The sequence below is a fragment of the Salvelinus fontinalis genome, chromosome 16 (genome assembly GCF_029448725.1).
Source record: "Salvelinus fontinalis isolate EN_2023a chromosome 16, ASM2944872v1, whole genome shotgun sequence".
Classification (NCBI taxonomy): Eukaryota; Metazoa; Chordata; class Actinopteri; order Salmoniformes; family Salmonidae; genus Salvelinus; species Salvelinus fontinalis.
In genome coordinates, this window is record NC_074680.1 from 21,586,896 (window position 1) to 21,614,016 (window position 27,121).

Here is a 27,121-nt window from a genome sequence, read left to right on the forward strand (position 1 = left end):
AAATTGTGTTGTGTTAGCTCGTGCTGATTAAGCATGTACAATTAAATAATGTGGTTCCACTGCAACCAATTATGTACGCTTAGAGCTGCAAGTGGAAACATGAGAGTGACGAGCAATGAGCTGCCATTTTTTTTTTTACATGTGTCCTTTGAAATCACAAGACAAATCAAAGTCATTATGATAAGCCTGGGACTACTTTTTAGTTACCAAGCGCACCCAAGTTCATTGCTCCAATTAACATGTTAATTAACTGTTGGCTTCAGTCAGGGTTTCACCCCGTTCTCAGGGCTTTTAAGTAATGATCTACAGAAAAACAGCACAAATAAAACTGTGTGTTAACAAAACAGGGCAGGGAACGACACATTTACTAATCAACCTAATCAAAGTCTAGGTGAAATGAGGGGCCACTTGAAATGGCTGAAATACTGTCTGCACTCAAACTCAAGGGACCCCTCCCTGTTCAGTTCACACTTTCTAAGTGTTTAAATAGGACTTTTGAGGTAAACTGTTAGTAGGGCATGACAGCTTAATTGCATCAACTGTTACAATTATGTTGTGATCACATTATTGGACAAATAATATAAAAATGCTACTACATAACTTTATATAAGAACTCCCCCTAAATATAATCAAAGGGAGGAAAGGCTTTCACTGAATCACTTTTACATATGATGCGAGTACAATTCTGAATTGCAGAGGGTACTAACCTGATGTTAAATCCTGATGACAAGCCCTACTTCACTCCACTTGGGGGATGATCTTGAAGAGATATTCTAACTGAAATACAAAACACATAAATAATATATCGGATCGGAGGTGAAACCTCATAAAGAATTTACATTTTTCTTAGTTTCATTTTTGGAGATAAGTTGTCATTCGGCAGCAACGATATGGGGTCTAGCAAGCCATGCTATGAGCATCACTTAGATTTGTAGGATTATTGGTAACTTCGGACATGTTTTCTATGAGGATTTGTTCAGCTTCATTTGGATGTCCTCTGGCTCAACACTCTCCACCGAGGATGCCCCAACTACATAGGTAGACAAGAACTGCACACAGACGGGGGACCTTTTAGGCCGGCAGTCTTATCCAATGGTCTATATCAACTTTGAGAGGCTTTGAAGCCACCAGTCAGCCATATTGGCACTCCCCAGTAGGAGCAGTCCACCATAGGAATGAATGGAATCCTACAGTATTTCAATTAGATGTTTCAAGGACCAAATTACATGTATTTACGTATTTTTGTTGTTGTGGGGACAGTAACATTAGCATCTCAAAAAATGATACATTAAAGCAAATGTTTTATATATTTATTTCACATTATACAATTTAAAAGTATGCATTAAGTAGTCTTTAATATAATAAATGTGGCAAAAACATAAATGCATTTCTATAGCTTGCAAAATATAATATAACGGTGGGGGAGTGCCAAGATGGCAGCCGGGTGGCTTCAACACAATCTGTCATCTAGTCTATATATAAATGATTGGTCTTACCCCGTTGTAGCTAACTGTTATTATCATCATCCTCACCTAGGTGTATTAAACAGCCACACAGCCTATTTCTACTGGTTTTGAAAAGCGCACAGCAAAGCTAACATTAGCTCGCCGGCAATGAATAATAGAAGATTTCTCTGTTTAGCTCGGAGGCGTACAGTTCATTATTATTTATATGATATGTACCTGTATATCAACATCTAAAATAATAACCTCTGCAATACATTGAGGCATAGGAGTCAAGGTGCTACTAATAATCTTCTCCTGCGCTCAGATGTTGTCTGGGCGTCTGTCACGTTATTTAACAACAAGGGGTATCGTTTCATCACGTTTTTGTGCAGGTGCAAACTTGTTGAAAAAAATATGCTAGAGGTAATTTCAAAATAGGCCTCCTCTTCATTGTAAACATTCGTAAAATAAAAATGAAATAATAATTTCGGTATTTAGTCACTAGGCAATGATTCTTTTCACAGTGCATAGAGAACAAAAAGTTAATAGAAAAGGTCATTCTCAGATTGAAACGGTTGATTTCCCATTATTTGTTGGAAAATACAAAGCATTTCCCAATATTTAAAGCTAGCAAGGCTTGCACACACACATGTGGCAAACGTACAGTATAGTTGTTAATCGAATATCTGTGCAATCAAATGAGCTATTCCCTTTAAAAAACATTTGTAAATAAAAGCCATCCTTTTCTCATTTGACACACAATCACATTTAAGGGCCCACAGAGGCATAATGGTTTCAATAAATTAATTCATGACCAAGACATTTTCACTGCAAACAAACACAGACAAATGATGATTTTGCCTCCACAGCAAAGTTGTCGAAATGTGCCAGTTCAAATGAGTGTGTTCCTATGGCAGCCCAGCCATTCCTTGGTCCCAATACCATAGTATTCTTCCATAGCTGATATCCATTCAGCAACCCTGTGGCACATTCCCCCTGAAAATAGACAGGTTTATATTAGTTAATGTGTCCATATAACACAGATAAATATACTGTATACGGCTATTTGTGTAAAGGAAAAGGCAGGGAGAGGAAACTAACCACCAAATACTTCAATTTGTTAAGTTGTCTGTTAGAGACAAACACGATTTTCCTCTACTAAGAACTTGAAGTCATTTATATGAAAAGAAGAGCTGACAGAGATGCATTTTGATGAAAATTATCAGGTTTTCTTGGAACTAGTTTTCCTACTGTTTCAGAGATTGAAGTTGTGAACATACCTCGACTGTGAGGGATAGCGTGTGCCAGCCGTACGCGCTCCAGCCCTACGCGCTCCAGCCCTACGCGCTCCAGCCCTACGCGCTCCAGCCGTACGCGCTCCAGCCGTACGCGCTCCAGCCCTACGCGCTCCAGCCCTACGCGCTCCAGCCGTACGCGCTCCAGCCCTACGCGCTCCAGCCCTACGCGCTCCAGCCCTACGCGCTCCAGCCCTACGCGCTCCAGCCCTACGCGCTCCAGCCCTACCGCTCCAGCCCTACGCGCTCCAGCCCTACGCGCTCCAGCCCTACGCGCTCCAGCCCTACGCGCTCCAGCCCTACGCGCTCCAGCCCTACGCGCTCCAGCCGTACGCGCTCCAGCCCTACGCGCTCCAGCCCTACGCGCTCCAGCCGTACGCGCTCCAGCCCTACGCGCTCCAGCCCTACGCGCTCCAGCCCTACGCGCTCCAGCCGTACGCGCTCCAGCCGTACGCGCTCCAGCCCTACGCGCTCCAGCCCTACGCGCTCCAGCCCTACGCGCTCCAGCCGTACGCGCTCCAGCCCTACGCGCTCCAGCCCTACGCGCTCCAGCCCTACGCGCTCCAGCCCTACGCGCTCCAGCCCTACGCGCTCCAGCCGTACGCGCTGCAGCCGTACGCGCTCCAGCCGTACGCGCTCCAGCCGTACGCGCTCATGCCCTACGCGCTCATGCCCTACGCGCTCCAGCCCTACGCGCTCCAGCCCTACGCGCTCCAGCCGTACGCGCTCCAGCCGTACGCGCTCATGCCCTACGCGCTCCAGCCCTACGCGCTCCAGCCCTACGCGCTCCAGCCCTACGCGCTCCAGCCCTATGCGCTCCAGCCGTTAGCGCTCCAGCCCTACGCGCTCCAGCCCTACGCGCTCCAGCCCTACGCGCTCCAGCCCTACGCGCTCCAGCCGTACGCGCTCCAGCCGTACGCGCTCCAGCCGTACGCGCTCCAGCCCTACGCGCTCCAGCCCTACGCGCTTCAGCCCTACGCGCTCCAGCCCTACGCGCTCCAGCCGTACGCGCTCCAGCCCTACGCGCTGCAGCCGTACGCGCTCCAGCCCTACGCGCTCCAGCCCTACGCGCTCCAGCCCTACGCGCTCCAGCCGTTTGCGCTCCAGCCCTACGCGCTCCAGCCCTACGCGCTCCAGCCCTACGCGCTGCAGCCGTACGCGCTCCAGCCCTACGCGCTCCAGCCGTACGCGCTCCAGCCCTACGCACTCCAGCCCTACGCGCTCCAGCCCTACGCGCTCCAGCCCTACGCGCTCCAGCCCTACGCGCTCCAGCCGTTTGCGCTCCAGCCCTACGCGCTCCAGCCGTACGCGCTCCAGCCCTACGCGCTCCAGCCCTACGCGCTGCAGCCGTACGCGCTCCAGCCCTACGCGCTCCAGCCGTACGCGCTCCAGCCCTACGCGCTCCAGCCCTACGCGCTCCAGCCCTACGCGCTCCAGCCCTACTCGCTCCAGCCGTACGCGCTCCAGCCCTACGCGCTCCAGCCCTACGCGCTCCAGCCCTACGCGCTCCAGCCCTACTCGCTCCAGCCGTACGCGCTCCAGCCCTACTCGCTCCAGCCGTACGCGCTCCAGCCCTACTCGCTCCAGCCGTACGCGCTCCAGCCCTACGCGCTCCAGCCCTACGCGCTCCAGCCCTACGCGCTCCAGCCCTACTCGCTCCAGCCGTATGCGCTCCAGCCCTACTCGCTCCAGCCGTACGCGCTCCAGCCCTACTCGCTCCAGCCGTACGCGCTCCAGCCCTACGCGCTCCAGCCCTACGCGCTCCAGCCCTACGCGCTCCAGCCCTACTCGCTCCAGCCCTACGCGCTCCAGCACTACGCGCTCCAGCCCTACGCGCTCCAGCCCTACTCGCTCCAGCCCTACGCGCTCCAGTCCTACGCGCTCCAGCCCTACGCGCTCCAGCCCTACGCGCTCCAGCCCTACGCGCTCCAGCCCTACGCGCTCCAGCCGTACGCGCTCCAGCCCTACGCGCTCCATCCCTACGCGCTCCAGCCCTACGCGCTCCAGCCCTACGCGCTCCATCCCTACGCGCTCCAGCCCTACGCGCTCCAGCCCTACGCGCTCCAGCCCTACGCGCTCCATCCCTACGCGCTCCAGCCCTACGCGCTCCAGCCCTACGCGCTCCAGCCCTACGCGCTCCATCCCTATGCGCTCCAGCCCTACGCGCTCCATCCCTACGCGCTCCAGCCCTACGCGCTCCAGCCCTACGCGCTCCAGCCCTACGCGCTCCATCCCTACGCGCTCCAGCCCTACGCGCTCCAGCCCTACGCGCTCCATCCCTACGCGCTCCAGCCCTACGCGCTCCAGCACTACGCGCTCCAGCCCTACGCGCTCCAGCCCTACGCGCTCCAGCCCTACGCGCTCCAGCCGTACGCGCTCCAGCCGTACGCGCTCCAGCCGTACGCGCTCCAGCCCTACGCGCTCCAGCCCTACGCGCTCCAGCCCTACGCGCTCCAGCCCTACTCGCTCCATCCCTACGCGCTCCAGCCCTACGCGCTCCAGCCCTACGCGCTCCATCCCTACGCGCTCCAGCCCTACGCGCTCCAGCCCTACGCGCTCCAGCCCTACGCGCTCCAGCCCTACGCGCTCCAGCCGTACGCGCTCCAGCCGTACGCGCTCCAGCCGTACGCGCTCCAGCCCTACGCGCTCCAGCCCTACGCGCTCCAGCCCTACTCGCTCCATCCCTACGCGCTCCAGCCCTACGCGCTCCAGCCCTACGCGCTCCATCCCTACGCGCTCCAGCCCTACGCGCTCCAGCCCTACGCGCTCCAGCCCTACGCGCTCCAGCCCTACGCGCTCCAGCCGTACGCGCTCCAGCCGTACGCGCTCCAGCCCTACGCGCTGCAGCCGTACGCGCTCCAGCCCTACGCGCTCCAGCCCTACGCGCTCCAGCCCTACGCGCTCCAGCCCTACGCGCTCCAGCCCTACGCGCTCCAGCCCTACGCGCTCCAGCCCTACGCGCTCCAGCCGTACGCGCTCCAGCCGTACGCGCTCCAGCCGTACGCGCTCCAGCCCTACGCGCTCCAGCCCTACGCGCTGCAGCCGTACGCGCTCCAGCCCTACGCGCTCCAGCCCTACGCGCTCCAGCCCTACGCGCTCCAGCCCTACGCGCTCCAGCCCTACGCGCTCCAGCCCTACGCGCTCCAGCCCTACTCGCTCCAGCCGTACGCGCTCCAGCCCTACGCGCTCCAGCCGTACGCGCTCCAGCCCTACGCGCTCCAGCCCTACGCGCTCCAGCCCTACGCGCTCCAGCCCTACTCGCTCCATCCCTACGCGCTCCAGCCCTACGCGCTCCAGCCCTACGCGCTCCATCCCTACGCGCTCCAGCCCTACGCGCTCCAGCCCTACGCGCTCCAGCCCTACGCGCTCCAGCCCTACGCGCTCCAGCCCTACGCGCTCCAGCCGTACGCGCTCCAGCCGTACGCGCTCCAGCCGTACGCGCTCCAGCCCTACGCGCTCCAGCCCTACGCGCTGCAGCCGTACGCGCTCCAGCCGTACGCGCTCCAGCCCTACGCGCTCCAGCCCTACGCGCTCCAGCCCTACGCGCTCCAGCCCTACGCGCTCCAGCCCTACTCGCTCCAGCCGTACGCGCTCCAGCCCTACGCGCTCCAGCCCTACGCGCTCCAGCCGTACGCGCTCCAGCCGTACGCGCTCCAGCCGTACGCGCTCCAGCCCTACGCGCTCCAGCCCTACGCGCTCCAGCCCTACTCGCTCCAGCCGTACGCGCTCCAGCCCTACTCGCTCCAGCCGTACGCGCTCCAGCCCTACTCGCTCCAGCCGTACGCGCTCCAGCCCTACGCGCTCCAGCCCTACGCGCTCCAGCCCTACGCGCTCCAGCCCTACTCGCTCCAGCCCTACGCGCTCCAGCCCTACGCGCTCCAGCCCTACGCGCTCCAGCCCTACGCGCTCCAGCCCTACGCGCTCCAGCCCTACGCGCTCCAGCCCTACGCGCTCCAGCCGTACGCGCTCCAGCCCTACGCGCTCCAGCCCTACGCGCTCCAGCCGTACGCGCTCCAGCCCTACGCGCTCCAGCCCTACGCGCTCCAGCCCTACGCGCTCCAGCCCTACGCGCTCCAGCCGTACGCGCTCCAGCACTACGCGCTCCATCCCTACGCGCTCCAGCCCTACGCGCTCCAGCCCTACGCGCTCCATCCCTACGCGCTCCAGCCCTACGCGCTCCAGCCCTACGCGCTCCAGCCCTACGCGCTCCAGCCCTACGCGCTCCATCCCTACGCGCTCCAGCCCTACGCGCTCCATCCCTACGCGCTCCAGCCCTACGCGCTCCAGCCCTACGCCCTCCAGCCCTACGCGCTCCAGCCGTACGCGCTCCAGCCGTACGCGCTCCAGCCCTACGCGCTCCAGCCCTACGCGCTCCATCCCTACGCGCTCCAGCCCTACGCGCTCCAGCCCTACGCGCTCCAGCCCTACGCGCTCCAGCCCTACGCGCTCCATCCCTACGCGCTCCAGCCCTACGCGCTCCAGCCCTACGCGCTCCAGCCCTACGTGCTCGTTCCAGAATGACCCTCCGCAAGCACAGTCTCTCCAACCGTGGAACAAAAAAGACTTGGTAAACAATAGGCATTAATATATCAATGGCTTGTGCACTACACAACAATGCATTAACTGACAAGCAGGAATTTGTTAAACGCAGGTGTCACTTCAAACAATTAAAGGGGCAATCTGCAGTTCAAACACTAAAAAAGTTAAGGAATGGGGATGGAGAAATGTAACCACTCAGATTCATAGACAGAGCTATGGATTCAAGGACTGACCATCCACGATATCAAAATTATAGATTTAACCGTGTTTTGAGGCTATACAGTTTTTGTTTATGATTACATTGTTCACAAACATTGGCGTCCCGGCAAAATAAATTGTGGGGGTACGCCGTACTGGTAAAACATGATCCTACCACAATAATGAAAACAAAATGTCAAAACTGTAGGCTATTACATCATTATTTATCATTATCTCACGTCTGAGGGATGAAACATGAGAGAATCAACTTGAAAGCGGGTGGTATAGCCTATGTTCCAGAATGCCACGTGGTTCGAGGAAAACACTGACATTTTGCCAAGGCAGAGATGAGTGGTCGAAAACCGAGACTCGCAAGGACAGCAGTGGAGTCATTAATTCTGTCACTAAATAGCATGACACTGTGGTGTTTAGTGGAGCCATTAATTCTGTCACTAAATAGCATGACACTGTGGCGTTTAGTGGAGCCATTAATTCTGTCACTAAATAGCATGACACTGTGGTGTTTAGTGGAGCCATTAATTCTGTCACTAAATAGCATGACACTGCGATGTTTAGTGGAGCCATTAATTCTGTCACTAAATAGCATGACACTGGTGTTTAGTGGAGCCATTAATTCTGTCACTAAATAGCATGACACTGTGGTGTTTAGTGGAGCCATTAATTCTGTCACTAAATAGCATGACACTGTGGTGTTTAGTGGAGCCATTAATTCTATCACTAAATAGCATGACACTGGTGTTTAGTGGAACAGAAGTAGTCTCTTTCCATTCACCACTGTTGCCAGAGATATGTTGCCAGTTGGTAAATGTGCGCAGGAAGCCTAGTAAAGGAGCCCTTTGAAGTGATTGTTGTGTTCATGCCACAGTAAAAGGCCAGACATAGGCCCACAGATGCTATTGAATTAATAGGGATTCTAAACATAAATCTATGATCAGCAGTTTGACCAAGACGCACCTCCAACAACACATAACACCTCACATTATTCTGCCCCAGAACAATGATAACTTCACTCACTCAGTGGCATGAGGGCTACTTAAGTGAGCGCTGATGCTGCCTCATGATAAGCTATGCCCACTTTGCCAAAAATATTTATCTTATCCATGTCTAGCGCGCCTCTGCAGGGTGCTGTTGGAGAGATGCAGGGCTCCATCAAATCAATTTAACATAAATTAGGTCTGTGTAGCCTACAGTAGAAAGAGTAGCCTGTTGAGTAGCCTTTTCTGTAGCTCCAGACTGGAGACCAAATGTATTACAATGTCATGAAACAGACACTTTTTAAAATGGTGTGTTTCGGTTAAACCAGGGCTCAAATTAATTGAGGGTATGCCATACTGTTTGTTTAAGTAAAATGCAAAAAGGACACCCATTGTTAGCTTTATATTTTGAACTAAATAAAAAGCATCCAGATAATACAACGTGTTCTATAACAATGCTTAACTCTGTGGTGCCTTACGCTACAAAAACAAGCTTTAAAATGCCCACAAAAGACGTGACTGATGCATATAGGATGAATCGATTAGTCTCTATGACATTCTGAAGCTGAGCTGCAGAATGTATAGCAACATGTACTTTGCTATTTTGTCCCAGGCAGCATTTAGAAACACTTCTGTTGTTGGGCTAGGCGACGGACAAGTAGCAAGCAGTTGGAGTTTCCATTTGTGTGTGTTGGTTGAGCCGCATGTGTGGGTGGACAGGTAACTTTTTAAAGTGCCTGGTTAGATTCATACTCATGTCTAATATTAAATTATTTGCAAACAGAAAACGTTTCTTTGTAAACAAGACACTCTGGTTTGACAATGGACAAATATGGTAAGAATGCATATTTCTCTATCCATTCTTCCCTGAAATGTCTATTTTCATGATCCACCTTTCTTTTGAGACTTTCAGAGCTACATCTACTGTTGAATGCAAGCTGTTTTTCCCCAATCAACACACAAAGAAACATTAAAAAACTAATTTAAGAGAGATCTTGGTGATTTTATCACAGTAATCAGATTGAAAATATTAGGATATATTATTGACATTGAACTGATTTATATGTCCTACTAATCACATATGTTAAATTGGGTTTAATTTGTAGCATAGGTCTAAGAATTGGGCTGCCGTTATGTTCTGTTCTGCCGACTATTAGCTGAGAAAAAGAAATGGTCCCAAGTCCAAACCTATTGCCAACCCCTCCTGAATTCATTCTAGTTTAGAGAGGATAGGATGGGGGTGGTAATGTTTTGTCTAGCCTAGGGCGGCAGAACGTACAGGGCGGCAGAATGTAAAGGGCCATTCTGCCACTCATAAATGTTTTGGGTGCAAGAGCGTGCACACACAGGAGGTCCCGTACCAGGAAGAAATTAAATCTACTTTCAGCCCTGTAGAAGAGTGTCTGCTAAATGACTAAATGTAAAATCTCTTTCAATGGATAATTGGCATTGAGATGCCTTTTTAGTCCTAAACTAGGCTTAACCTGTGTCTGGAAAAATGTCCGTCCATTTACATTTATTTTGAGTAAAATACTGACCAAGGTCATTGGTGACTTTGTAGGAGCCATCTGCGAACACCCAGAAGAAGACTCCCTTGGCGCTGCGGACCGACCCGCCACCTTTGTCCACTCTGGTTGCGATGAACACTCCTCCAGTCTTCACCGTCTCCATGAAGACATCACAGCTCACTGTCAGGTTCTGCCTGGAAAACATACAGTGTACACCATTACAATTCTACACCGTAAAATGCACTCTTTCTTGACCCATTTTCCTTTCCAGTAATTACACGCACCAGTTTCATAAGACATTTGTAGCACATCAAGGCAGAGAAAAGTATTAAAAGCCCTTTCTAATTAATGTTATTATCATGACTTGAGCAGGAGTCTAAGAAGTTTCCTCTTGGTACAGATCTAGGATCAGCTTCCCTTGCCCCAATCATAAACTTAACCATTAGTGGGGAAAATGCAAAACTAACCCTAGATCAACAACTAGGGGCAACTTCAACCTATACCTCGCCCCCACTCCCCCTGCCCTGATATCTCACCATTTATAGTCTCTGATGACGCTAATGGTCTGTTTGGCATCTGCTGACCAGGTAACAGGCATCTGTGTGACCACCTGGCGCAGGGTGAAGACATGAGGACCAGGGTCCGTCAGGTTTATGGAATACTCAAACACCCCCGTCTGGTCAGCAAAGTCTGGTGCCTGAGAGAGAGAGAGCGAGAGAGAGAGAGAGAGGCATTAATTTACATATGTTTTTTGATCATTTGCGGGTTGTTTTTGGTAGACAGTGACATTTCTCCCTTTAAAATGTACTTACCAACCTTAAAGTCATCCTTGTATACTTTGGGGGGTGAATCAGGGTAAGTCCCTTTCTGCCCAGTGGTTATGGTAGTTCAAGTGTAAACCTCATCTGCATCCAGGCTCAAGGTGAACAAACCATCAGAAATCTAGCAAGGAAAGTGTAAGGGAACCAGCATGAAACTCATGGCAATGTGGCAAAACTGTCCACACCAAAACAACATATCCAACGTAAGCACTCATAAATAGAGAAATATCATACTGTGCAAGACTCAAAACAAGATCCAAAGACAAGATGACACTCTCTAACACTTTCAGAAGCTTGGGCACACACCTCTTGTATAAAAAAAAAATATACAGTTGAAGTCGGAAGTTTACATACACATTAGCTAAATACATTTCAAATCAGTTTTTCACAATTCTTGTCATTTAATCCTAGTACAAATTCCCTGTCTTAGGTCAGTTAGGATCACCACTTTATTTTAAGAATGTGAAATGTCCGAATAATAGTAGAGAGAATGATTTATTTCAGCTTTTATTTATTTCATCACATTCCCAGTGGGTCAGAAGTTTACATACACTCAATTCATATTTGGTAGCATTGCCTTTAAATTGTATAACTTGGGTCAAATGTTTTGGGGTAGCCTTCCACAAGCTTCCCACAATACGTTGGGTGAATTCTGGCCCATTCAGAGCTGGTGTAACTGAGTCAGGTTTGTAGGTCTCCTTGCTCGCACACACTTTTTCAGTTCTGCCCACACATTTTCTATAGAATTGAGGTTAGGGCTTTGTGATGGCCACTCCAATACCTTGACTTTGTTGTCCTTAAGCCATTTTGCCACAACTGGAAGAATGCCTTGGGTCATTGTCCATTTGGAAGACCCATTTACAACCAAGCTTCAACTTCCTGACTGATGTCTTGAGATGTTGCTTCAATATATCCACATAACTTTCCTCCCTAATGAGCTATCTATTTTGTGAAGTGCACCAGTCCCTCCTGCTGCAAAGCACCCCCACAACATGATGCTGCCACCCCCATGCTTCACGGTTGGGATGGTGTTCTTCGGCTTGCAAGCCTCCCCCTTTTTCCTCCAAACATAACGATGGTCTTTATGGCCAAACAGTTATATTTTTGTTTCATCAGACCAGAGGACATTTCTCCAAAAAGTAAGCTCTTTGTCCCCATGTGCAGTTGCAAACCGTAGTCTGGCTTTTTAATGGCAGTTTTGAAGCAGGGGCTTCTTCCTTGCGGATCGGTATTTCAAGGTTATGTCGATATAGGACTTGTTTTACTGTGGATATAGATACTTTTGTACCTGTTTCCTCCAGCATCTTCACAAGGTCCTTTGCTGTTGTACTGGGATCGATTTGCACTTTTCGCACCAAAGTATGTTCATCTCTAGGAGGCAGAACACGTCTCCTTCCTGAGCGGTATGACGGCTGTGTGGTCCCATGGTGTTTATACTTGCGTACTATTGTTTGTACAGATGAACGTGGTACCTTCAGGTGTTTGGAAATTGCTCCCAAGGATGAACCAGACTTGTGGAGGTCTACAATACTTTTTCTGAGGTCTTGGCTGATTTCTTTTGATTTTCCCATGATGTCAAGCAAAGAGGCACTGAGTTTGAAGGTAGGCCTTGAAATACATCAACAGGTACACCTCCAATTGACGTCAATTAGCCTATCAGAATCTTCTAAAGCCATGACATCATTTTCTGGAATTTTTCAGTGTACGTAAATTTCTGACCCACTGGAATTGTGATACAGTGAGTTATAAGTTAAATAAACTGTCTGTAAACAATTGTTGGAAAAATGTATTGTCATGAACAAAGTAGATGTCCTAACTGACTTGCCAAAACTATAGTTTTTTAACAAGAAATTTGTGGAGTGGTTGAAAAACAAGTTTTAATGACACCAACCAAAGTTTGTGTAACCTTCCGACTTCAACTGTATATATGTACATTAAAAGATTGTCAGAGGAGTAAGTTTACCTTTAAGGCGCTCAGTTTCTTGAAGAAGAATGGCTTTTTAGTCTTGAAGTCAAACCTCGACTGCCACACCTGTAGTTCCCTGATCGAGCCCTAGGAAAGAGACACGTTTACTAAGACAAAGTAACCTTTTAATCATTAACAGGCATGCGATAACTGTAACAATACTCACAAAAGATCCATTGAGTTGGGATGTTACATTCTGGGGTGTGACATTGAAGGGCAGGAGTGGAGGCCTTACGCACACAGAATGATCATGAGTCTGAAAGATAGAAAAATAAAAACATTTATCACATTTCACAGTCATGTTGTGTCACAGACAATTTAATCTACAAACAAACTATGGTCACAACACAGTCCTTGCATCAACAGACAGCGGAAGTGAGCTGATAACTCACCGGACTTCCTTTTACTAGCTAAAGCTTAGATCAGAGGCTCCTGGGAAAGCACAGCTTAGTATGAAAAAGAGAGCCTGAGGAAATTGTTGACTTCCTCCAAAACCAGCCTTAAAAGTTAAGCTTCAGAGATCTAAAAAGAGCTTTACTTGAATGGACTATTCAAATTAGGAAATTGTTCAAAGCACAGTGTACAATCAACAAAATAATGAAGACTTCTACTAACATTAGATAGCATTACTCAGAATAAATATTCAGTTTAACACATGTAATATACAGGAAGATAAATACTGACCATGGTTTCTATGACGACGGTGAGGTTTCCCTTGCTGTCAGTCAGTGCGACATAACTTCCCCCTTTTGCCAGATGCCCAACGTAGCTACTGGTAGGTAGGTCCATCCAGGCTGGCTAAACTGGGTGGTGTGTGCTAGGAGACAATATTGTCAAATGTAAATCAAATAATCCAATGATTTTATGAAGTCTTTCTACATTAGCAGTTGTCACTTGCTTCAAGACAAAATGTGAAATGCTGATAGCTACTTTTGGGGAAGCTTCACATAATAGCAAAACTGTAAGAAGGTCATTTATTTTATTTATTTTTATTTTACCGTTATTTTACCAGGTAAGTTGACTGAGAACACGTTCTCATTTGCAGCAACGACCTGGGGAATAGTTACAGGGGAGAGGAGGGGGATGATTGAGCCAATTGTAAACTGGGGATTATTAGGTGACCATGATGGTTTGAGGGCCAGATTGGGAATTTAGCCAGGACACCGGGGTTAACACCCCTACTCTTACGATAAGTGCCATGGGATCTTTAATGACCTCAGAGAGTCAGGACACCCGTTTAACGTCCCATCCGAAAGCCTACACTGAGTGTACATTAGGGACATGACATAGACTGACCAGGTAAATACAGGTGAAGGCTATGGTCCCTAGTTGATGTCACCTGTTAAATCCACTTCAATCAGTGTAGATGGAGAGGAGATGGTTAAAGAAATATTCATCAAACATCATTGTGCTAATCTGTACCTACTTTTCAAGTGTTAACAAGTGTAACTCATATAGTTACAAGTGTAACTCAAAATATATGAAAAACAACAATTTGAGGGTGAACCATCCATTTCTTTAAGTGTAGAGGGTTACCAGTTGTCCAGATGGGTGATTCCACCACATAGTTCCCAGTCCAGGGCTCCTCTGCTGCCATCAAGCCATCTCGCCCAAAGGGAAAATCCTCATAGTAACTGGCTAACAGGTTCCAGGACATGGTGCTGAACAAACATATATTTCATTTTGAGAATGTTTGTTCAAATCGCCACAGGTTTTTATTTTTTATTTTAGCTGTTCAGAAATATGAGGCACACAAATACTGAGTGTACAAAACATTAGGAACACTGTCCTAATATTGAGTTGCTCCACCTTTTGCTCTCAGAATAGCCTCAATTAGTCGGGGCATGGACTCTACAAGGTGTCGGACATTTTCCACAGGGATTCTGGCCCATGTTGACTACCGGTAATGCTTTCCACACTTGTATCAAGTTGGCTAGATAGCGTTTGGGTAGTGGACCATTCTTGATACGCACAGGCAACTGTTAAGTGTGAAAAACCCGACAATGTAGCTGTGCTTGACACACTCAAACCTGTGCGCCTGGCACCTACTGCCATAACCCGTTCACAGGCACTTAAATATTTTGTCACCCTCTGAATAGCACACATACACAATCCATGCCTCAATTGTCTCAAGACTTGAAAATATTTCTTTAACCATCTCCTCTCCTTCATCAACACTGATTGAAGTGGATTTAACAGGTGACATCAACTAGGGATCATAGCCTTCACCTGGATTTACCTGGTCAGTCTATGTCATGTCCCTAATGTACACTCAGTGTAGGCTTCTTCATCAAGGGTGAGTAAAGAGAGCAACATAAAGGGGAGTGTGAGCAGTAGCTACGTACTGTGAGTAAAATAACATGCTCAGAGCGTGATCCGGATCCTTAGCTTCGATAAAGAGATTGAGAAAGATTTCTTTAAGACCGGGGGCGAAAACTCCGTATTCTCAGCCAGGGCCTTAATTGACAACTAACTCTATTTAGTTAACAACAAAAGTCAACTATTTCAATCGCAAACGGAGTAACAAAAGAAAAAATTACAAATTTCAGCATCTCTGTGACAATTGACAATAAATGATCTAAGCAGGCTCAATTTGTCTAACTGCTAAGTTCACTTGCCCATGGTCAATAGGGCAACCCTTAATGTCAATCCTTGGGTAAGTCATAGAACGACCTTCTCACTGTTTCCGTACTTAGGCTGATTTTGTGTAGAAATAAATAAAACGTACGCAGTCATGAGTGCGTTGACATAGTTCTGGTTGAGAATGCGGGCCCAGCAGCCTCCCCCCACCTCGTCGTTGAAAGTGCTATAGTCTTCAGACGACCACAGCTTCTTCTGCTTCTTCCGGGCCTCCATCACTGTGGTGGTGCCTGGGTAGTGGGCCCTGTCAGGCCACACACATGGAATGGTATGAAGGTGATGAACACACACCCGCGCGTGCATACACACACACATGTTCACACACATACTGTACGTATACAGACATACAGTACCAGTTAAAGGTTTGGACACACCTACTCATTCAAAGGTTTTTCTTTATTTTTACTACTTTCTACATTGTAGAATAATAATGAAGACATCAAACCTATGAAATAACACATACAGAATCATGATTAAAAAAATAAGCACTGTGAAAGCAGAATGTATGTAACGTCCTGACCAGAGTTCTTATGTGTTTTGCTTGTTTAGTGTTGGTCAGGACGTGAGCTGGGTGGGAATTCTATGTTGTGTGTCTAGTTTGTCTGTTTCTGTGTCCAGCCTAATATGGTTCTCAATCAGAGGCAGCTGTCAATCGTTGTCCCTGATTGAGATTCATATATAGGAGGCTTGTTTTGTGTTGGGATTTTGTGGGTGATTGTTTCCTGTCTTTGTGTTCTGCACCAGATAGGACTGTCTCGGTTTTCACATTTGTTATTTTGTATTTTGTATAGTGTTCACGTTATTGTCTCTTCTTTATTAAATCATGTTGAACACTAGCCGCGCTGCATTTTGGTCCTCTCCTTCCTCCCAGGAAGAAAGCCGTGACAATGTAGGCCTGAGGAATACTTTCTGAAAGGATGAAGTGCTTCATGCAGTAAATGGAAGAGGTGGTCTCTTCAAGCGATGACGCAGCAGAATTCAGCAGAAACACTCTCCTACCCTATCACATCAACTGCTTCGGCCAGCTCTCGATCGACAAGCACTGAGTAGGTTATGGGCTGCCATAGGTTATCACTGGCTATGATTCTGACCTTCTCCAAACCCCCCTTATCCAGAGTGTGCCGCAGCAGCTACCCAGTGACAGAGAGAGAGAGGTGAGTGAGAAGGTGATTAAGTATTGAAGAACCATTCAGGACCATGGACTACATTATTGTATTCACCTTTTACTTTAACATATGCCAGCGCCATGCAATAGAAGCAGCTTAGATACTAGAGCGGACACATTCTCTATTAATAGATAATCAACTCCTGGTAAATGCAATGTCTCAGGACTGCCATGACTACATGCACTAAATAAGATTATCCAGATATGCAGATGAATTATGAAGAATGTATTTGCATTTGTACTGGTGCACTGAAATGCACTTAAAACAAAGTTTGGATTTACCAGGAGTTGACTGTAATTGTTAGGCATCTACATCTCCTGACTGCTCAGGCATCTGAAGTAAAAACAGCCACCAACGTTCAGCTTATTGGCTAGTCTGAACACAACAGAGCAATCCCAGTTATGAAACGGGATGGCATCACGCAGACTTCCTTATCGCTTGCCTGCCAAGTGTTCTAGAAGGGTGGAGTGGAATAACTAACTGGTGACTAAAGCGAACTGAAAGACTGTTCAGTTCCTCAATCACCTTAACTGGCATCTGGGTTTAATGATGCAATGTTATTTAACCCTTTACTTTGGTGAAAATGCATCTGAGAGTATGTTTGTTTGGTATGGAGCAGTGCATTTATAGACCTATAGAACACTATTGCCTACATCACATCTACAGAGAAAAATACCTGTGAAATGACTTAGCTTCACGTGAGAAATACCATGCCATGGAGGAAACAGGGGCTGTTCTTTATCACTTCAGAGCAAGTTGTGGTCCACGTTGTCCCCTACTTACCCTACCACCTCGACAGTGTTGTTGAGGTACGGGTCTACAACCATGGCATTTGAAATGTCACCGTCAGCTGTGATGATACCCAAACCGGTTAAGCCAACTTTATCCATTGTGTCTCAGAGCACCTTGACCACAAATTAAATGCTCTCAGACGCAAACAGCTGATCTATCTTGATTGGATTTTGATGAATTTATGAACCTATGTATACCTCTACATCTCTCTCTGACAATTGCATATAGACCTAAATTAACAAAAGTAAAACCAAATGTTAGTGGCTTTTTTTCTTCTAAGACAGTTCACATTGTGTAAAATGGTAATGGCTGCTAAAATAGGGACAGAAAACCTTGATGTACTTGCTGTCAAAGTTCTTTTCATTCCAGATCTATATAGTTAGGAAACATCAACAGCATATATTTAAACAGGTGGGTAGATTGAAGGAACACATATGTAGATCGTGTTTGTATCCAATTAGCTGAAGTTGGGATTAGGCCTGCTTTTTTACCCTTATTTTACCATGGTACGGTCTACTGAAGCCAGAAAGAGTCTATCAGCTACATTTATGCCTAGACTATGGTGATATTTTATATATGAATGATTCCACTCAGTGTTTGAGATCAATTGACACCCTTTACCATGGAGCATTGAGATTTATTTTAAACTGAAAAACTCTTATGCAACACTGCACTTTATAAACCAGGGTTGGCTGCATTGGTGTAAAGTACTTAAGTAAAAATACTTTAAAGTACTACTTAAGTAGATTTTGGGGGTATCTGTACTTTACTATTTATATTTTTTGCAACTTTTACTTCACCATGTTCCTAAAGAAAAGTATGTACTTTTTACATTTTCCCCGACACCCAAAAATTCTCATTACAGTTTGACAGGAAAATGGTCAAATTCACACACTTATCAAGAGAACATCCCTGGTCATCTCTACTGCCTCTGATCTGGCAGACTCACTAAACACAAATGCTTAGTTTGTAAATGATGTCTGAGTGTTGGAGTGTGCGCCTGGCTATCCGTCAACAAAAAAACAAGAAGATTGTGCCGTCTTGTTTGCTTAATATAAGGAACTTTAAATTATTTATACTTTTAATTAAGTACATTTTAGCAATTCCATTTACTTTTGATAATTAAGAATATTTAAAAACAAACACTTTTTGACTTTTACTCAAGTAGTATTTTACTGGGTGACTTTCACTTGAGTCATTTTCTATCAAGGTATCTTTACTTTTACTCAAGTATGACAATTTAGTACTTTTTCCACAACTGGTTGGCTGGCCTTCTCTAGTCACTCGTATGCTCAGTCACTGGTATACTTTTATTTACAAAGCCATTTTGGGTTTACTTCCATTTTATTTGGGAATTTTTATTGTTCAGAAATGTGGTGGGTACTCTCTTCATTCGCAGACTTTATCCTGCTAACTGTTCCAAATGTCCAAACTGAATTTGGTAAAAGGGCTTTCATGAAAATACAAAATAGTTTTAAACTGGAAGAACTTGTCCCGATTGGTGTTTTTAAATAATTGATGAAAGATTTTGAGGCTGATTCCTTGACCTGTCAATGTTTTTAAATTTGCTGTTTATGATTTTGTTATACTTCAGTGATTTTTACTAGATTTCTTGTAGTTTTTCATGTTGTCTGTCTGTAATTGTGTAATGACCCTTGAGAAAGAGATTTAAAATCTCAATGAGCCCTTCCTGGTTAAATAAATTACAATATTCTCAAAATACAACCCACAAAAACAAATAGAATACACACCCCAACATAATCAATATCCAGGTCATGGTACTGCTTGGCTACTCCTAAGATCCAGGACACCACATAGGATGCAGTTGTATCAGGAAAGTCGTATGGCCAGTTCTTCCCTTGCCCAACCCAACCTGGGAAGGCCCACGGCAAGCCTACAGGTACAAGAGGTAACATTAACAGAGACCATTGTTAGAGAAAGACCACAGCTGACGCTTTTCTAATGGCCTATGCAAACTCTGACACACTAGCTACAGGTCTTACCTGTGAAATCATACCAGATATTTCCAGCGCTTGGCTTGGGCAGGAGCACACCAGAACAGAGTGAGTTAATCCACCTCCCCTAGCTCAAAAGTATTGCAGAGTTCCCGCACATAAATATAAACAGTACCGGCACCTATTTCAGTCCAAGTTAGCACTGGATATATCTAACTGCTTGTCTTCTAATTTGAAAGGCAAACATATCTATAATGAACCAAAAAATAAACCCCAACCAGAAGTAATGGATTACAGGCAACATCCGCACTGAGCTAAAGGCTAGAGCTGCTGCTTTCAAGGAGCGGAACTCTAACCCGGAAGCTGATAAGAAATCCCGCAATTGTTAAGGCGTTCCTCCTCCTCTCCATTTTCGGAAAAGGAGGAGTATTGAGGGAACCAAGGCGCAGCGAAGTTTGAACACATAATGATTTATTAAATAAACAAAATAGACAAAGACGAAAACGAACTATACTGGATATAACTAACAAAATAACAAAACGATGTAGACAGACCTGAACAACCGAACTTACATATACACGAAGCACGCTGACACAGGAACAGACTACATAAACCGAAAACGAAACGAACAACCGAAACAATCCCGTATGGTGTAAGACATAACACAGACACAGGAGACAACCACCCACAAACAAACAGTGTGAATGCCCTACCTAAATATGACTCTTGATTAGAGGAAAATGCAAACCACCTGCCTCTAATCAAGAGCCATACCAGGCAAACCAAAACCAACATAGAAACGAATAACATAGACTGCCCACCCAAAACACATGCCCTGACCATAAACACATAAAAACAACATAAAACAGGTCAGGACTGTTACAGTACCCCCCCCTCAAGATGCGCACGCCGGGCGCACAAGCACAAAGTCCAGGGGAGGGTCCGGGTGGGCAGTTGACCACGGTGGTGGTTCCGGCTCAGGACGCTGTCCCCTTACCACCTTAGTCACTCCCCTCTTCTGTCTACCCCTTCTAATGACCACCCTAAAACCACTTTCCCCTAAATAAACGGCCAACACCGGAACAAGGGGCAGCACCGGGACAAGGGGCAGCACCGGGACAAGGGGCAGCACCGGAACAAGGGGCAGCACCGGGACAAGGGGCAGCACCGGGACAAGGGGCAGCACCGGGACAAGGGGCAGCACCGGGACAAGGGGCAACACCGGGACAAGGGGCAGATCCCGGCTGAAGGACTCTGGCAGGTCCTGTTTGGACGGCTCTGGCAGGTCCATGCAGGCTGACGGCTCTCGACGCTCATGGCAGACTGACGGCTCTCTACGCTCATGGCAGGCTGACGGCTCTCGACGCTCATGGCAGGCTGACGGCTCTCGACGCTCATGGCGCTCTGACGGCTCTGGCTGCTCATGGCTCTCTGACGGCTCTGGCTGCTCATGGCTCACTGACGGCTCTGGCTGCTCATGGCTCGCTGGCGGCTCTGGCAGATCCTGTCTGGTTGGCGGCTCTGGCAGATCCTGTCTGGTTGGCGGCTCTGGCAGATCCCGTCTGGTTGGCGGCTCTGGCAGATCCTGTCTGGTTGGCGGCTCTGGCAGATCCTGTCTGGCGGGCGGCTCTAGCGGCTCCTGTCTGGCTGACGGCTCTAGCGGCTCCTGTCTGGCCGACGGCTCTGTAGGCTCATGGCAGACGGGCGGCTTTGCAGGCTCATGGCAGACGGGCGGCTTTGCAGGCTCCTGGCAGACGGATGGCTCAGATGGCGCTGGGGAGACGGATGGCTCAGATGGCGCTGGGGAGACGGATGGCTCAGATGGCGCTGGGGAGACGGATGGCTCAGATGGCGCTGGGGAGACGGATGGCTCAGATGGCGCTGGGGAGACGGATGGCTCAGATGGCGCTGGGGAGACGGATGGCTCTGGCCGGATATGGCGCACTGTAGACCTGGTGCGTGGTGCCGGAACTGGAGGCACCGTGCTAATGACAAGCACCTTCCTACTAGTGCGGGGAGCAGGGACAGGGCACACTGTATTCTCAAAGCCTACTCTATCCCTGATGCGTGGTACCGGCACTGGTGACGCCGGGCTGAGGACAAGCACATCAGGATTAGTAGGGGGAGAATATACAGTGTGTACAGGGCTCTGGAGACGCACTGGTAGCTTAGTGCGTGGGCCCGGAACTGGAGGCACCGGGCTAAATACACGCACCACAGGGAGAGTGCGTGGAGGAGGAACAGGGCTCAGGATACGCACTGGTAGCCTAGTGCATAGTGTAGACACTGTAGGTACTAGGCTGGGGCGGGGAGGTGGTGCCGGAAATACCGGACCGTGGAGGCGTACTGGCACTCTTGAGCATTGAACCTGCCCAACCTTACCTGGTTGAATGCTCCCGGTTGCCCGACCAGTGCGGGGAGGTGGAATAACCCGCACCGGCCTATGTAGGCGAACCTGGGAAACCATGCGTAAGGCAGGTGCCATGTATGCCGGCCCGAGGAGACGCACTGGAGACCAGACGCGTTGAGCCGGCCTCATGACACCTGGCTCAATGCCCAATCTAGCCCTCCCAGTGCGGGGAGGTGGAATAACCCGCACTGGGCTATGCACTCGTACAGGAGACACCGTGCGCTCTACTGCGTAACACGGCGCCTGCCCGTACTCCCGCTCTCCACGGTAAGCCTGGGAAGTGGGCGCAGGTCTCCTACCTGCCCTTGGCCCACTACCCTTTAGCCCCCCCCCAAGAAATTTTTGGGAGTTACTCACGGGCTTTTTCGGCTTCCGTGCCAGACGCGTTCCCTCATAGCTCCGGTTCCTCTCTCCGGTAGCCTCCGCTCTCCTCAGTGCCTCCAGCTGTTCCCATGGGAGGCGATCTCTACCAGCTAGGATCTCCTCCCATGTGTAGACACCCTTTCCATCCAGAACATCGTCCCATGTCCATTGCTCCTTCTTTTCCTGTCCCTTTCTCCTTTGACTCCGCTGCTTGGCTCTGGAGAGGTGGGTGGTTCTGTTAAGCCGTTCCTCCTCCTCTCCATTTTCGGAAAAGGAGGAGTATTGAGGGAACCAAGGCGCAGCGAAGTTTGAACACATAATGATTTATTAAATAAACAAAATAGACAAAGACGAAAACGAACTATACTGGATATAACTAACAAAATAACAAAACGATGTAGACAGACCTGAACAACCGAACTTACATATACACGAAGCACGCTGACACAGGAACAGACTACATAAACCGAAAACGAAACGAACAACCGAAACAATCCCGTATGGTGTAAGACATAACACAGACACAGGAGACAACCACCCACAAACAAACAGTGTGAATGCCCTACCTAAATATGACTCTTGATTAGAGGAAAATGCAAACCACCTGCCTCTAATCAAGAGCCATACCAGGCAAACCAAAACCAACATAGAAACGAATAACATAGACTGCCCACCCAAAACACATGCCCTGACCATAAACACATAAAAACAACATAAAACAGGTCAGGACTGTTACAGCAATGCCCTCCGACGAAACATCAAACAGGCAAAGCGTCGATATAGGACTAAAATCGAATCGTACTGCACTGGCTCCGACGCTTGTCGGATGTGGCAGGGCCTGCAAACTATTACAGACTACAAAGGGAAGCACAGCCGAGAGCTGCCCAGTGACACAAGCCTACCAGATGAGCTAAATAATTTCTATGCTCGCTTCAAGGCAAGTAACACTGAAACATGAATGAGAGCATCAGCTGTTCTGGACGACTGTGTGATCACGCTCTCCGCAGGCAATGTAAGTAAGACCTTTAAACAAGTCAACATTCACAAAGCCTGACGGATTACCAGGAGGTGTACTCCGAGCATGCACTGACCAGCTGGCAAGTGTCTTCACTGACATTTTCAACCTCTCCCTGTCAGAGTCTGTAATACCAACATGTTTCAAGCTGACCACCATAGACCCTGTGCCCAAGAACACAGAGGTAACCTGACTAAATGACTACCGACCAATAGCACTCACGTCTGTAGCCATGACGTGCTTTGAAAGGCTGGTCATGGCTCACATCAACACCATTATCCCAGAAACCCTAGACCCACTCCAATTTGCATACCGCCTCAACAGATCCACAAATGAAGCAATCTCTATTGCACTCCACACTGTCCTTTCCGACCTGGACAAAAGGGACACGTATGTGAGAATGCTATTCATTGACTACCGCTCAGTGTTCAACACCACAGTTCCCTCAAAGCTCATCACTAAGCTAAGGACCCTGGGACTAAACACCTCCCTCTGCAACTGGATCCTGGACTTCCTGACGGGCCGCCCCCAGTTGGTAAGGGTAGGTAACAACACATTCGCCACGCTGATCCTCAACACAGGGGCCCCTCAGGGGTGCGTGCTCAGTCCCCTCCTGTACTCCCTGTTCACTCATGACTGCACGGCCAGGCACGACTCCAACACCATCATTAAGTTTGCTGATGACACAACGACGAGACAGCCTATAGGGAGGAGGTCAGAGACCTGACTGTGTCGTGCAATGACAACAACCTCTCCCTCAACGTGATCAAAATAAATAAAGGAGATGATTGTGGAATACAGGAAAAGAAGGACTGATCATGCCCCCATTTTCATTGACGCGGCTGTAGTGGAGCAGGTTGAGAGCTTCAAGTTCCTTGGCATCCACATCAACAACAAACTAACATGGTCCAAGCACACCAAGACAGTCGTGAAGAAGGCACGTCAAAACCTATTGCCCCTCAGGAGACTGAAAAGATTTGGCATGGATCCTCAGTTCCTCAAAATGTTCTACAGCTGCACCATCGAGAGCACCCTGATGGGTTGCATCACCGCCTGGTATGGCAACTGCTCGGCCTCTGACCGCAAGACACTACAGAGGGTAGTGCTTACGGCCCAGTACATCACCGGGGCCAAGCTTCCTGCACTCCAGGACCTCTATACCAGGCGGTGTCAGAGGAAGGCCCTAAAATTGTTAAAGACCCCAGCCAACCTAGTCATAGACTGTTCTCTCTGCTACCGCACGGGCAAGCGGTACCGGAGCGCCAAGTCTAGGTCCAAGAGGCTTCTAAACAGCTTCTACCCCCAAGCCATAAGAATCCTGAACATCTAATCAAATGGCTACCCAGATTACTTGCATTGCCCCCCTTCTACGCTGCTGCTACTCTATTATTATCTATGCAAAGTCACTTTAATAACTTTACCTACATGTACATATTACCTCAATTTCCTCGACACCGGTGCCCCCACATATTGACTCTGTACCGGTACCCCCTGTATATAGCCTCCCTATTGTTATATTACTGATGATCTTTAATTTAGGCATTTTCTTAACTGCCTTGCCGGTTAAGGGCTTGTAATTAAGCATTTCACTGCAAGGTCTACATCTGTAAATTGTGCATGTGATAAGTACAATCTGATTTGGTCCCATTTTTCATGAGGTGAAATCATTTCTGGGATCTTTTTTCCATACGTACAAAACACTTATTTCTCTCAAATTTTGTGGACACATTTGTTTACATTCCTGTTAGTGAGCACTTCTCTTTTGCAAAGATAATCCATCCACCTGAAAGGTGTGGCATATCAAGAAGTTGATTAGACAGCATGATCATTACACAAAAGGCCACTAAAATGTGCAGTTGTCACACAACACAATGCCACAGATGTCTCAAGTTGAGGGAGAGTGCAATTGGCATGCTGACTGCAGGAATGTCCAACAGAGCTGTTGCCAGAGAATTGAATGTTCCTTTCTCTACCATAAGCCACCTCCAATGTCGTTTTAGAGAATTTGGCAGTATATCCAACTGGCCTCACAGCCGCAATCCACGAGTAACCACGCCAGCCCAGGACCTTCACATCCGGCTTCTTCTGCGGGATCGTCTGAGGAGGGGTGCTGAGGAGTATTTCTGTCTGCAATAAAGTATTTTTGTGGAGAACAACAAATTCTGATTGGCTGGGCCTGGCTCCCAAGTGGGTGGGCATATGCCCTCCCAGGCCCACTCATGTGAAATCCATAGATTAGGGCCAGATGTATTTATTTAAATTGACTGATTTCCTTCTATGAACTGTAACTCAGTAAAAACAATTTCAAAGATGCGTTTTATATTTTTGTTCAGTATAGTGTGTTATCCTAATCACAGTACGGCAGAAAGGCCCTAATGGTCGTCCAGCCTCACCTATGAGAGTGATGTTGGGATTCCTCTTCTTGACTTCTCTCATCAGTCACTACTCATACCCTCTGAAGTAGTTCTCATATTTCTCATAGTGCATGTGTGAGGGTTCTGTTCCATCCAGTGGGGAAAAACTGAATTGAAATGTACTCTTCAGCTATTACTAGCCTACATTGTAGAATGCAAAATCCTACATGCTAGGTAAGGTAACTCAAATAAATGTTTTGCCTGTCATAATTGATAAACACAAAGTATACCTCCCTATGGGCCCTGGCAAAAGTAGTGCACTATAAAGGGGAATAGGGTGCTATTTATGAACCTAACATAGGAAGTGCAGGAGGCATTTTCCATGTTTACCTGTGGTCTGGGCATCACCTCTAATCTCCACTTTCAGGATGTGTAGAGAAGCCCCAAAGTTTGGCTACAGACAGCAAATAAAAGTGACATACTGTTATGATCTCACACTAAGATACGATTAATGAATGGCTACCCATTAAATGAGATAAGAGGTATTCAGTCATGACATAAGAATGTTTACATTTGTAGCTAATTTACCTTGAAAAGGTAGTCCATTATCTGGCTGCGGTAGGGTTCAAGCTTAATTTACAAGCAGGCGAGATGTTGCCTAAAACGAAGAAGGAAACGTGTCAGAAAGTGATTACGATTAGATTGTAAATGTGCTCTTTTGTTTCATTCATCTTTCTCGTGCAGTCGAACCAGGAAGAAGCCTAGTTTTAGCAGCTAGCATTAGCTACTTACCCCTCCAACGCTCAAACCTCCAATGCCGTCAAACTCTCTCCCTAATCCGATTTTATTATCCAAAACGTAGCTCTCAGGAGTGCAGAGATCAACACACAAACAAACACACAAGGTGATAGAAAAATATAATTTATAAATCATCCTCATCCTCAATGTTTACAAAAAGTCTGGCTGACTACTGTGAGCGACGTAAACGCACAAGTTTTCATATAACCTCGCCCCAGTGTAGATCATGTGACAACAAGGTGCATGATATCGAACTTGTTTTCTTACAATGAGACTAGGTAAAGGGAGGGCTTTATTCCAATCAAATCTAAAATCTTTGATGAAGTGTTTTGTCCAAATAATGGTCCAAAAATGTATGCACTTTTTTGCCTCCAGCCTCCATCAGCTGACGCCAATGACATACACTAGGTCAAAATTGAAACGGAGATTTCATTGGTTCCGTGGTGGAAAAAGTACTAAATTGTATACTTGAGTAAAAGTAAATATACCTTAAAGCAGGGGTGTCAAACTCATTCCACGGAGGGCCTTGTGTCTGCAGGTTTTTGGTTTTTCCTTTCAATAAAGCCCTAGACAACCAGGTGTGGGGAGTTCCTAACTAATTAGTGATGTTAATTCATCAATCAAGTACAAGGGAGGAGCGAAAACCCGCAGACACTCGGCCCCCCGTGGAATGAGTTTGACACCTGTGCCTTAAAGGGTAGGTAACATAAACTTAACCACATGTAACATATGAATTTGCATTAGAATATGTATCAAAAGTCCCAATGCAAGTTACACCTCACCCTTTCTATTTTTCGAGTTAATACATAAACTCGATCAGAATTCAGAAGAATGCCAACGTCATGTTGGAAAATGTGATGT

The 27,121-nt window shown here is 47.7% G+C and overlaps 1 pseudogene; it reads right to left on the bottom strand.

The window, feature by feature from the left end:
• Positions 1-1,377: 1,377 nt before the first annotated feature.
• LOC129812819 (galactocerebrosidase-like) lies at positions 1,378-26,395 on the bottom strand (annotated as a pseudogene).
• Between the last annotated feature and the right edge of the window lie 726 nt (positions 26,396-27,121).